This window comes from Ochotona princeps, chromosome 14 (genome assembly GCF_030435755.1).
Source record: "Ochotona princeps isolate mOchPri1 chromosome 14, mOchPri1.hap1, whole genome shotgun sequence".
NCBI lineage: Eukaryota > Metazoa > Chordata > Mammalia > Lagomorpha > Ochotonidae > Ochotona > Ochotona princeps.
This window is the reverse complement of record NC_080845.1, coordinates 38953435-38966077: the sequence shown is the minus strand read 5'-3', so window position 1 is coordinate 38966077 and position 12643 is coordinate 38953435. Positions and strand designations below refer to the sequence as shown.

General features: G+C 42.3%; 1 pseudogene; it reads left to right on the top strand.

The window, feature by feature from the left end:
- The first annotated feature begins 7817 nt into the window (after window positions 1–7817).
- Window positions 7818–8004, top strand: LOC118759975 (small nucleolar RNA U3; annotated as a pseudogene).
- Window positions 8005–12643: the final 4639 nt, after the last annotated feature.

The window sequence follows — 12643 nt, the reverse complement described above, 5'->3', positions numbered from 1 at the left end:
CTAAAGTCGTTTTGATAGTTCAACAGTTCTGAATTGCTGCCAATCTCGCAGTTCCAATCACGATTAAACCTATTCAGAATCCACTGGCTGACATAGTCTCTTCATGGTTGGGGTTCTTTTTTTTTTTTTTTTTTTTTTATAATCTATTTTATTGTGTTGTTGACAATCTTTACATAGTTAATTACAGTTAAAGAAAGAAAAAGAAAAGAAAAAAAAAAGGTTCAGGGGGATAGGGAAGTGGGTAATACTATTATGTCCACATTGTTTCCATCATGTATCTGAGGTAAAGGGGGATATTGAGGGGGAAGCCCCACCCAGTTTCCCGCCCACCCCGAGTCCCGGATGTGGGGCATGCTCTGAGATATGTGCTCGAGTGGTGTTAATAGTTCTCCGGTTATGAATCGCTGCCAGTTTCGCTCGATGAGGTCGTCCACTGATTGATATGGTCCATCATAAAGTCTCCGTTTGCCCCATATTTCGCTGCCAACATGTAGCTGAGATGAATGATTGATCTGCTCTGTCTTCTGTCTTTTCTTGATTAGAGTTCTGAGTCCAGCAGTTCGATTAGGGAGATCTCCAAAGAAACTTTGAGGTATTCCCAGACTAGTTTCTTGTATGCTCTAGCAAGCACAGGGCCCGGCACAGTCCATCACCACGATCAGCTGGTGGTTGCAATTGCTGGGTTGGTTCTGTTTTCAGTCCCGAGTTGCACTGGAACCAATGGGTGTTGCAGTCCAGTCTGGTTCTGCCCAGCACGTACTCGGCCCTCACACAAACCAGTGGGAGCTGCAGCCTAGTCGGGGCGACCCACAATAACCCCCACCAGGCCCGCCCCCTACCCTGGTTTGCCAGTATGTGTAGCAGAAGACCAGTCTGTCCCCCATCCCATTTGGCTCTTGTACGTGTCAATGGGTATTAAAGCTTAGTTCTATCTAACCAACTCAACCATCCAGCCCTCACGGGTGTTGTTGAGTGCCTCTCTATCTAGCCATCCCAGCCCCCGTCCCAGTCTTCATGCCCTCCCACGGGAATAGTGACCCAAGAAGGGGGAGCCCACTTTTTCCCTCCCAGGTCTCTCTGTCCCAGTTTATGCACTCTTTAGGTGGTTCTGTGATTTGACTTGACAGAATTAGTCCCCAGTGCCAGCTTCTGCGGCTATGCCCAAACATCCCTCACCCACTCTAATTTATGCTTGCACCATCAGCAGTTCAGTTGGAGGAATCTCCAGAGAAACTTCATCTGAGATGATCTCAAACCTGATTCTTGTGTGAGTTTGCCAGTACAGGGTCCAGCACTGTCTGTCGCCCCAATCAGCTTATGCACATGCTGGTCGTTGCTATTGCTGGGTCCATTCTGTTTCCAGCCCTGTCTTCCTTGTGAACCAACGGGTATTGTAGTCCAGCTCAATCCTACCCACTTCATACTCGGTCTTCAAGCAAACCAGTGGGAGTTGAAGCCTAGTTGGGGCAACTCCCCCAAACCCCCACCATGCCTACCCCCTACCCTGGTTTCCATGCATGCCAGTTTCTACCGCAAACTTGTTCAGTCTGCCGCACATCCCATTCAGCTCTCGTACTTGTCAATGGGCATTGAAGCCTAGTTCAACCCAACCAACCTACTATCCAGCCCACATACATTTTGGCAGGTGCCTTTCTGTCTAACAACCCCTGCCCCAGTCCTGGTTTTCATGCTCTCCAGAGGGAGTGGTAATCCACGAGGGAGGTGCCCACTATCTCCCTACTAGGCCACTCCCACTCCCAGGTTATGTACTCTCCAGGTGGTTGTGGCATTTAACTTGACAGAATTAGCCCCCAGTGCCAGCCTCTGCCATCTAATGCTGCGGCAAAGCCCAACCAACCCTCACCCACTCTAATTTTTGCTTGCACCATTCGGAACAATCAACCTAACCTGGCCCTTTCCTAATCTAGCTCACATGAGGCTCACAGGTGTTGTAGCCCTGCCTGGTCTGGTCTGTCCCCATCCCAACTCACATTCTCCAGTAGGAGTGGTTGTCCAGCAAGGGAGCTCACATTCCCCTGCTGGCTTTGCCTCCTCCCCACCCCACCCCCGGTTCTCACATGTGCTGTTTGGGCACTGCAAACACATCTGGTATGGCTCACCTCACCTTAGCTTTCTTTAATGTGCACTGATATGTGTTGTGAGTGAATCTGGCCTGACCCACACTCTATGCTGGCACTTGGATTCGCCAGCAGTTGATGTGAACGGGTTCAGCCTGGTCTGCCCCCCAACTATGCCATATGTATGATGGTGGATATCTTCCTCTGGCCTGGTCTGGGTTGCTTCTTATTGTGGTTCTTGCACTCACCGTAGGGACTGTGTTCCAACAGAGGAGTTTCCCAAGCTCCTCCTTCAGAACCTCTCCCTCTGCCAGGTCTTGCGCATACTGGTGGTTCCATGGGCCAGCCATCCCTAACTTTTCATTAGCCATATCTTACGTCAAGCTTCACAATTTTCATTCCATGTTTTCAGATACTTGTCAAATACTCAGGAAATTAACTTAGCCCACCCTGATGCAAAAGAACCCATACAGAAAGACACATTCAGTTATTTCTGCCAAAAAAAAACAGTGTTTAAGTTCATTTTGTGTTGCTGTTACCTGAGAATTGATAATTTCTAATCTATTCACTCATGGTTCTGAAGGCTGAGGAGTATGATGTCAAAGTACTGTCATGTTTGTGGCCTGGTGCACCCCTGTTCCTCTGTAGTACCATCTTGCATGATACATAATTTAAGGGAATACAGTATCTGATGTTTACATAGCAGAGGCAGGAAGGCCAAAAATTAGAAAGCAACGTAGCTGACCCTTTTATGACAGCATTAATCTCTGTAGCTGAGCTCAAATATAACCAGACGAGGTGGTGGAGTAATACGTATGTCAAGCACTGCTGAAAGTTATGAGACAGTCAGCAGTCATTAGTGGAGCTTAACAGCTGCGAGAATGGTCTTCAACCTTTCTCAGGTACCACACTTTATCTTTTAATTCCATTTTCTACAAATTTGGGGGTATTCTTGAATTAACAGCAGTAAAGACAGATGCTGAACAAAAGCCATATTCAGTGTCTTTAAATAGCAGGGAAATGCATTTCTAAAACCCAACACTATCTTTACTCATGGATATGATTTTTTAAAAATTACAGATAAAAACTGTTGGTAAAAAAACAGAGAAATTTGCATTCTGCTGCCACCCGGGCAGGCAGCTTGCTGATACTGCTGCCACCTGGGAGGGTGGCTTGCTTATGGGAGTGGTCAGGGAAACTGATATCAGGGACCAGGGCCAACAGAGCAGGCCTGGGAACTTGTACACATGCTTGGGCCTCAGTAGACAGGTAATGCTTCAAGTCAGTGGGCTGGCTTGGAACCAGGGACCCATGAGTGGGCTAGGATCCCAGATGAGTAGAATGGTAGAGTCCCATGTCAGCATGCATTCCAAATGGCCAAGTTGGAATCCATGCCTGTGCTGGGGTCCCAGATAGGCAGGCAGGGCCAGGCTGGGGAATCCATGTACTCACATGTCCAGGGACCACAGATTATTCAGCAAAGGGGGCATAGAATGTGATGGAGGGGAAACCACTGAGGGAATACACTGCAGACGAGGAATGACCTCTAAGGGACTTCCATGGACAAGATTATATATGCTGGTAAGCAAGGGGGCTGAGACCAAGTGGTTTTGAGGAAGGAAACTGGAAGACACTTCTGAGTCAGATCAATGCACCTGCCCATGTGACAGAACTGAGCTGAGTTACTTATCATTGGCCACTGCAGCCTAAAACCCACAACTGGACAAGAGAGCTGGGATTAGGGTCCTACCTAGCAGGGCTAGACCACAGTACCAGCTGGTGAGTGTTGGAACAGGGGATGAATCACATTAGGCTATGCCATAACACAAACCAACATATGAAAGAACAGCGTCTGGGACCAGATTCTTTTTGGGAATATGTGGGCTCGCCCTTGAGGGACTGCAATACCCAGTGATTGGACAAGGACTGGGGGTGTTGACAGGCTGAGCTAGGCGTGATCACAGAATTCAGGAGTGGACCTAGTGGTGAAACTGTGGGCTCTCCTCTGATGGGCTGCAGCTCCTGCAAAGAGCTTGAGAACCAAGGATGGTGGCAGGCCTGGCTGGACAGCCCATAGCACCCATGATGTAAGTATGGGCTGATATTGAGGTTGGCTAGGCTGAGCTCGGCTCCAGCACCCATTGATCAGGGATGAAATGAAACAGTTGGCTGCACATGCCAGCATGCACAAGAGCCAAGGCCAGGTAGGGATTATTGGGGTCACTCTGATTAGCTGTGTTTCCCTCTGGTGTGTGTAAAGGCCAAGTATGTGGTAAGCAAGGTTGGGTTGGACCTCACATCTATTTATTTGTGTATAGGATGTGGCTTGGGACAGAATTGACCCCCAATAACTGCTACCACCAGTGTGTTGGCTAATGTAGGTGACAGATGGAGCTGGACCCCATACTGGCTGGTTCACATAGGTTTCAGTTTTGGGATCACCTCAGGTGAGCTTTCTTTGGGGAATGACCCAATTGGACTGCTGGACTTAAAACTCCAGCCATGGGTGAAAAAAAAATCATAGGATCTGTGGTCTGACTGTGGAGTGCATGTGTCAGAACTGCGCTTCCTCAGTTGCTAAAGCCTGTGTATACGCCCAGATAAACACAGGAGACATGACAGCTCATTGAGGCCTGCAGAAGACGTCCAGTACCATGGCAGAAGATTGAGGGCAGAACAGATTGGACAACACTCCCAGCCAAACTTTTTTTTTTTTAAGTTTTTTTTTTTAATTATTTATTATTTAACTTCATTAATTACATTGTATTATGTGACACAGTTACATAGATACTTGGGTTCTCCCACCCCTCCCCAAACCCTCCCACCATGGTGGATTCCTCCACCTTGACAGCAAGTATCTGGGCAAATGGAGACTCCGAGGTAGACTATTAGCTAATGTACCTTGGAAGAATGTCCTCAACCCTGAAGCAATGAAATTAACAGTATCTCAGAATGATTGAAACCACTTAAGCAGTACACTTAGAACAAGCTCCAAGATACAGGAAGAAAATAAATAAATAAGTAAAGAAAACAACTGTTTCATCTGCTCTCCCCCATTCCTCATCCCTTTCTACCCTAATCAGTGGTCCACATGTACATGCATTCTTCTCAACTACGTAAACATTATCAAAAACAGAGTAAACTTATTACTTAAAAGAAGAAATCAGAGAAATTCTCAGTGCATGTTAACTTATACAGGGACATTGAGACTGTAAATGACTTATCCCTCTGGAAAACATTTTAAGAATCCCTGAAAAATTAAAAACATGGAATGACACATGACTCAACAATTCAAATTATATGTATCCAAATACATGAAAGTGCACATTCATATAAAAATTTACATACACATGCTAATATTAGAGTTATCTTTGGTATCTAAATTGGAAAACGGATCTAATGGCCGTCAACTGACAAAAAGATAAAGTATAGTGTTTCCATTAAATAGAGTATTATATCAAAATAAAAATTGAAGTGCTGATAGATGCTAAAAATTATCAATCCTTGAAAATGTTATGAAAATATCCAGCCGTAAGTATAACCTATTGTCTTTTCTCATTTACATAAAATATCCAGAACAGGCAAGTATGCCTAGAAGATTTTCAGCTGTCTAGAACATAGAATGATGAGGTAATGTGGAAGTGAAAAGTTAAAGAGAATTTGACACTGACTGTTAATGTGTAGGCAGTTCCCTTCTAAGGTAAATAAAATATTCTAAAATTAATGTGACTATTATTTCACAAATTTACAAATATATTAAAATCCAATTAATTGTACCATTTAAATAATTTTGCATTTATATGAAGATACACTACAAAGTTGTTAAAATTAATATCTGTATCACTCTGATAAATATATGCCTAGTATTAAATTCATATATCTCTGTATATAAATAAAAGTAAATAAAAACATATATTTGTATCTAAAGGAAAGTAAATGGAACAACATGTGGTCTCCCAGTGGTATTTGAAATCTTGAAAGAACTGTCAACCTTTGAATAGATAGACGAATACACTATCTCTTCACTAATATTTTTTCATTCTAACTGTATTGTAAATTAGTACTTAGTAAATGTTCTGACACAGAGTTTTAATTATTGAGATTTACAGACTCATGGGAAAAAAACAGTGAAAAGCAATAGTAAAACATTCATGATCTTTCAGGATTCCTTAAGGAGAAATCTAGGTTGAATAAAACATGAATATTTTGGTCCTCTGATTTTTAAACAAATGGTTTGCTAATTGGAAATTTTGTCCTAAAGCACTGTAAGGATCCTCTCACTTCCATAGTATTCAAGCTATGCTGCATGTACATGCATTTCTTTTTTTTCAATACATTTTATTATTGTTGTTATTATTTTATAATACAGTTTCTTTTTTTTTATTCATTGATTACATTGTATTATGTGATACAGTTTCAATACTTACTTTTTGCTGGCTGTTCCTTGTCCCCAGGTACTGGGGCAGTTGGAAGGCTGGGTGTGGCTTCTCCCCTTGTCTTCTCCCTTTCCCCAAATATGGGAAGAGGAAACAGCGAGTTTGGAGCCAGCGTTCACACCCACTTTCCCTAACTCTTGATCCTTCTCATTCTGATCAACAATGTAAACATCATCAAAGTTTTTAAAGAATATTTTTAAAAGAAAAATAAATTTAAATTTTTCTTATTCATTTGTTTAATTTTATTTATTTATTTCAAATAATGATGAGAGAGAAAAACATCCAGCTTCTGGTTCATTCCCTGATGCCTATAGTATCCTAGACTTAACCAGGCAAAAACCAGGAGTCATAATTGTACCAACATTCCCCATGTGGACATTAGGGCTTATTGCTTGAGCCTTCATCTTTCAGGTTCGGAACATTGCAGCAAGCTGAATTGAAAGCACAGACAGAGGCAGGGCTTGACCTTGGCACTTAGAAACAGGTGCTGGATACCCAAGCACTGTCCTAATCCACTATGCAGCAATACCCACCTCCAGTTTTCTTGTTTTTCACTACTGGTAATGTGGTTATTTTTATTCCTAATGTCACAACTGTGAGAAAAATATTTCAAAAACATTCTAACCATGAATATGAATTCATTTTCTGCTTTCTGGGCATTTGTTCCTCTCAGTCTATAATTATGGAATTTAAACTTCCAGCATTTTCTCTTTCTGCTCCAGTATTCAGCAATAACAATAACCCATCTGATTTTGACATCCTTGAGTAGGTTTGAATATCTTAACAAACACTCTGATCTTTGCTTCTAATCTTCTGCAAAATGTGCTTCATTGCATTTATGTTTGTGAATATTCCCAATAGCAAGAAAGCTGGAATCTATTTTTTTATGACAGTAAAATTGGAGCAAAATCAAATCTTTTGCTTCCTGTTTTTGCTACAATGAGGGAAAACGTCTTTCTTTTTCAAAGAGTTATTTATTTTATTGGAAAGGCAGGTTTAGAGAGAGAAGGAGAGACAGCAAGAAATATTTTATATTTGCTGATTCACTCCTCAAATGGCCACAGTAGCCACAGCTAAGATGATCTGAAACCAGAATCCAGCAGCTCTTTAAGGTCTCCTACAAGGGCACAAGGTCCCAAGAACTTGAGGCAGCCTCAGCAGCTTCTCAGACCCTAAGCATAGAGCTGGATCTAGGAGCATCCAAGACATTAATCGATTCATGTCCATATGGGAGGCTTGTGCTTGCAGGTGAAGGATTAGCCACTTGAGCCATCTTGCCAGTCTTAAAATATAAATATAAAATATATCTATAAAATATAAAAATATAAAAAATACTTTCAAAAGTATATGTTTATCCATGAGGAGGATCCTTAGCATCCTCCTCTGAGCGTGATGCCAGCTCTTGGTGTCGCGTTTGTGTGACTGCCACTTGCCATTGATGATCAGTCTCCCGTAGGAGAGGAAGAGGGGGAGGATGCAGTCTGAGTGGTTTCCTGAAAAAAAAAGTATATGCTTATGATTAGCATTTTGGTGTAGTAGGTAAAGACACTACCTACAGTGTGAGCACCCCATATTGGCACCCGTTCATTTCCCTGGTGCTCCATTCCTCATCCAGTTCCCTGTAAATGGCCTCAAAAAAAGCAGCAGCAGTGTTTGGGGCACTGCACACACATGGGAGATTCAGCTGAAGAAAGTGGCTCTCGGCTTCCATCTGGCCCAGCTCTAGCCATCATGGCCACCTGGGGATGACTCAGTGAATAGATTTCTCTCTGTGTTTTTCCTCTCATTGCAACTCTTTGAAATATACATACACATGTGTATATGTGCAAATATACATTTGAAATATATATTTGAAATATATGTGTTTGAGTATATAAATATATGTAGTTAAATTTATTATTTAAATTTATATGAATAGTTAAATGTACTCATTGATTCCTGAAACTCTTGTCAACCATGTAGAACACCTGGATAGAATTCCCGAACCCTGGCTCCTGGTTTCAGACTGGCCCAGACTGACATCTGCAGCTACTTGGGGAATAAATCAGTAGATGAAAGATTTTCCTTTTTCTCTCAATGTCACTGACCCATTTTTTTCTTCCGTCTCTTACATTCATTAATTTTCACTTGGAAGACAGATTTTAGAGAAAGGGTAGAGAGAGAAGCTCTTCCATGTGCTCATTCACTCTCAAATGGCCTCAGCGCCCAGAGCTGAGCCAATCTAACGTCAGAGTCCAGGAGCTTCTTCCTGATCACCTAGATGGACACAGGGGCTCAACAACTTGGGTCATCCACCACTGTTTTTCCTAGGCCATAAGCAGAGAGCTGGTTCAGAAGTTGGGCTGCTGGGGCACAAAGCAGAGCCCATATGGGATGCCACTGCCACAGGGTGGAGATTTAGACTTCTGAGAAATTTCACATACCCTTATTGACCTCCTTTTCAAATAAATACCCTCTTTAAAACACAAGTAAATGAGTAGAACTGAAACAATAAACATGTGGACTCCACCTACCCATCTATTTCACAAGAGCTTAAAATAACAGAAATTCGGGTTCATGAAGGTTAGGAACATTATTTGCACAAAATCATTTTCCTTTACATTAAAAAAATTAAATTAATAAGTAGCAGTAATGCACTGAGTTCAAATAGCATGGAAAAGTTGTTTGAAGAAAATAAAGACCATTGTGGACTCTTAAGATATTTAAGCATGTTAAAAAAATAATAGTAGGGCCCGGTGGCATGGCCTAGCAGCCAAAGTCCTCACCTTGAATGCCCCAGGATCCCATGTGGGCGCCGGTTCTAATCCCGGCAGCCCCACTTCCCATCCAGCTCCCTGCTTGTGGCCTGGGAAAGCAGTCAAGGACAGCCCAGAGCACTGGGACCCTGCACCCGCGTGGGAGACCCGAAAGAGGTTCCTGGTTCCCGGCTTCGGATCGACGCAGCACCGGCTGTTGCGCTCACTTGGGGAGTGAAACATCGGACGGAAGATCTTCCTCTCTGTCTCTCCTCCTCTCTGTATATCTGACTTTGTAATAAAATAAATAAATCTTTAGAAAAATTACTTTAAAAAATAATAATAAATAGCCTAAACTGCGAAGTTCTATTTCAAAATAAGTCAAAAAATATAAGAAAATACACCAAATTTTTTTGAAAAAAACATGTAAAGATAATTAGGGTCTCTGATCCTTGGTGAAATTTTGAAAATATAAAATCTTGCTTCTCTAGTTTACTCCTTTGGAAAAGCACATCCCTCCTGGCTCATTGTCCTTCTATAAAACTAGCCACTGGGCTTTGGGTGAAGGCCATATTGAAATGTGAATTATACCTCCTTAAATTCTAGTTGAGTCAGGAATTCACTTTTGGGGAAATGCCAATGGGTACCCAAAAGCTGTTTACTTGACAAAAATCAAAGTGTCAACCTCCATCTCCAAGCTTTTATCACGAAGAAGCGAGATGCTGCTTTGATTTCAGCTTATCATGATAATGGGAAGGTACCTGTCATTCAAATCTTTCTGATGGCATTTTGTTTTGAATAAGTTAGGATTGGCAGTCCAGCCTGTGATTGTTAATTATATTCCATGTTTTTCTCTCTAAAATTTTGTGTGAAAGATAATTCCACTATTTTCTTGGGTCTTTTTTTTTTTAAAGATTTATTCACTTTATTACAGCCAGATATACAGAGAGGAAGAGAGACAGAGAGGAAGATCTTCCATCCAATGATTCACTCCCCAAGTGAGCCGCAACGGGCCGGTGCGCGCCGATCTGAAGCCGGGAACCAGAAACCTCTTCCGGGTCTCCCACACGGGTGCAGTGTCCCAATGCATTGGGCCGTCCTCAACTGCTTTCACAGGCCACAAGCAGGGAGCTGGATGGGAAGTGGAGCTGCCGGGATTAGAACCGGCGCCCATATGGGATCCCAGGGCATTCAAGGCGAGGACTTTGGCCGCTAGGCCACGCCGCCGGGCCCATTCTTGGGTCTTTTTTGAAAACTTGCATCCTGATTATGAGTAGGACATTTCCATCCTTAAAATGCTTAATAAATCTTGCTTTTGTACACTGAAATTGTCTGCATAAAAATGCTATCGTGTGGGACAAAAACCAATATTGTCTTCACTTTTTGCTTGAAATTCCCCACATCAAGATACAAGAAAACATACCAACAGATGATAGCTAGATAAATAGATAGATGAAAGAAAGAAAGAAAGACACTAAATACTAAACAGAATTATAAAAAAAATTCAGGAATATGGTGACAAGACATCAAGAAAGAAACTGAAAATTAAATCATACTGTATGATCTAGGTTAAGGCCTAATATGTATTACCTATGTTCTTTCAAACTCTTGCTTGCAAAGCATTTTAAGCACAGGGATCCATATAGCCTAAGAAAGTAGTGATGATGTGGCATGGGCAGGCAACAAGTTCAGGGTCATGAGTTTGAAAACTACACCTCTCCTGCCCATATAATTCTTTCTGCCTACCTTTGAGTCAAATGACACCGGGCTGAAAATGTTGCAGCATCCCTCAGCATGCATGTAGATTGGGTGTGGCGGAATGCCTGAATGGACTAGGCTTCAACACCTGCTGGCACTCCTGAGAGCCAGGGTAGATGTGGAACAGGTGGGGCTAGGTTGCAGCACCCACATGTGAGAGCCAGAAGGCGTGGGTTGGTCTGGCAAGGATGCAGTACCTCCGGTAAATGTCAGGATTGGAGATGGGCCAAGTAAAGCTAAGCCAAACATCCACCAGTATGCACAAGATTCACAACTGGGAGCTCGAGGAATTCCCCTACTAAGACAGCCCCAGCTGGTGAGCAGGAGAACTGAGGCTTGGGACAATCCTATCCAGTCTGGGCTGCGGGCTTCGCATACATGTGGGCTATCCCCAAATCACACTTTTTTGGTAAGAAAATGAACGGAAATATTACCATGCCTACCAAGACTCTAAAACTTTCTCAGGCATTTTCTGAGGAAAGGTTAGCCAACTTTGTAAGAATCCTTTTATGATAAGCAAATGTTTTGTTGTTTGGCTCTCTAAAAAGCTGACAAGCAAAATGTGTTCCTCACTTCTCCCCCACCCCAACTCACCAAAAAAAAAAAAAAAAAAAAAAAAGCAGCTTTGGTGACTTTGCCGCTGACCAGTCTGCTTTTGTTTCGTCTGTACTACTGGACATCCAGGAATCCTTGTGTTGTTTGGACTTTGTCTTTAGGGTCATCTGATAAAGCCACGTTTTTCTCCTGTAACAAATCCAAGACACCTTTAAGATCTTGACTCTGTTAAACATTTCCCTTGGAAACTCTTCTTTCATCTTCAGATGATCTGGCTGTAACAGTTTCATCAGGCAAAACGTTTGCTCAACTTTAATAATTTAGCCAGGATTGTGCAAGCTTATCCAGCTGAGAAGTCTGTATTTTGGCAAGTGTAACTGATGTAAATCTTTCTTTTTATTTATAAGGTAACAAATTATTTTTTTTCTTATAGTAATTGATGACGTTGGGGACAGACCAGTGTGTAAGGAGACTACAACTAAGACTCTATGTGAAAATAATTTCTAATCTCTTTCCTCGCTAGTAAAATGATAGTTACACTTCATAATTTCATAATGTTATTATAAATATAAAATTAGGTTTATATATGAAAGTCTTTGAAAGAACAGAATATATATGTCTTTCATATACGTCTTTGAAAAAAGCTGTGAAAGGGTAACATTTCTGCCTTTTTTTTTTAAAGATTTATACATTTTTATTACAAAGGCAGATATACAGAGAGGAGGAGAAACAGAGAGGAAGATCTTCCGTCTGATGATTCACTCCCCAAGTGAGCCACGACGCCCGGTGCTGTGCCGATCCGAAGCCAGGAACCAGGAAACTCTTCCAGGTCTCCCACATGGGTGCAGGGTCCCAAAGCATTGGGCCGTCCTCGGTTGCTTTCCCAGGCCACAAGCAGGGAGCTGGATGGGAAGTGGGGCTGCCGGGATTAGAACAGGCGACCATATGGGATCCTGGGGCGTTCAAGGCAAGGACCTTAGCCACTAGGCATGCCGCTGGGCCCCATTTCTTCCTTTTTTTAAAGATTTATTTTTCTTTTTATTGGAAAGGCAGAAATACAGAGAAAAGGAGAGACAGAGAG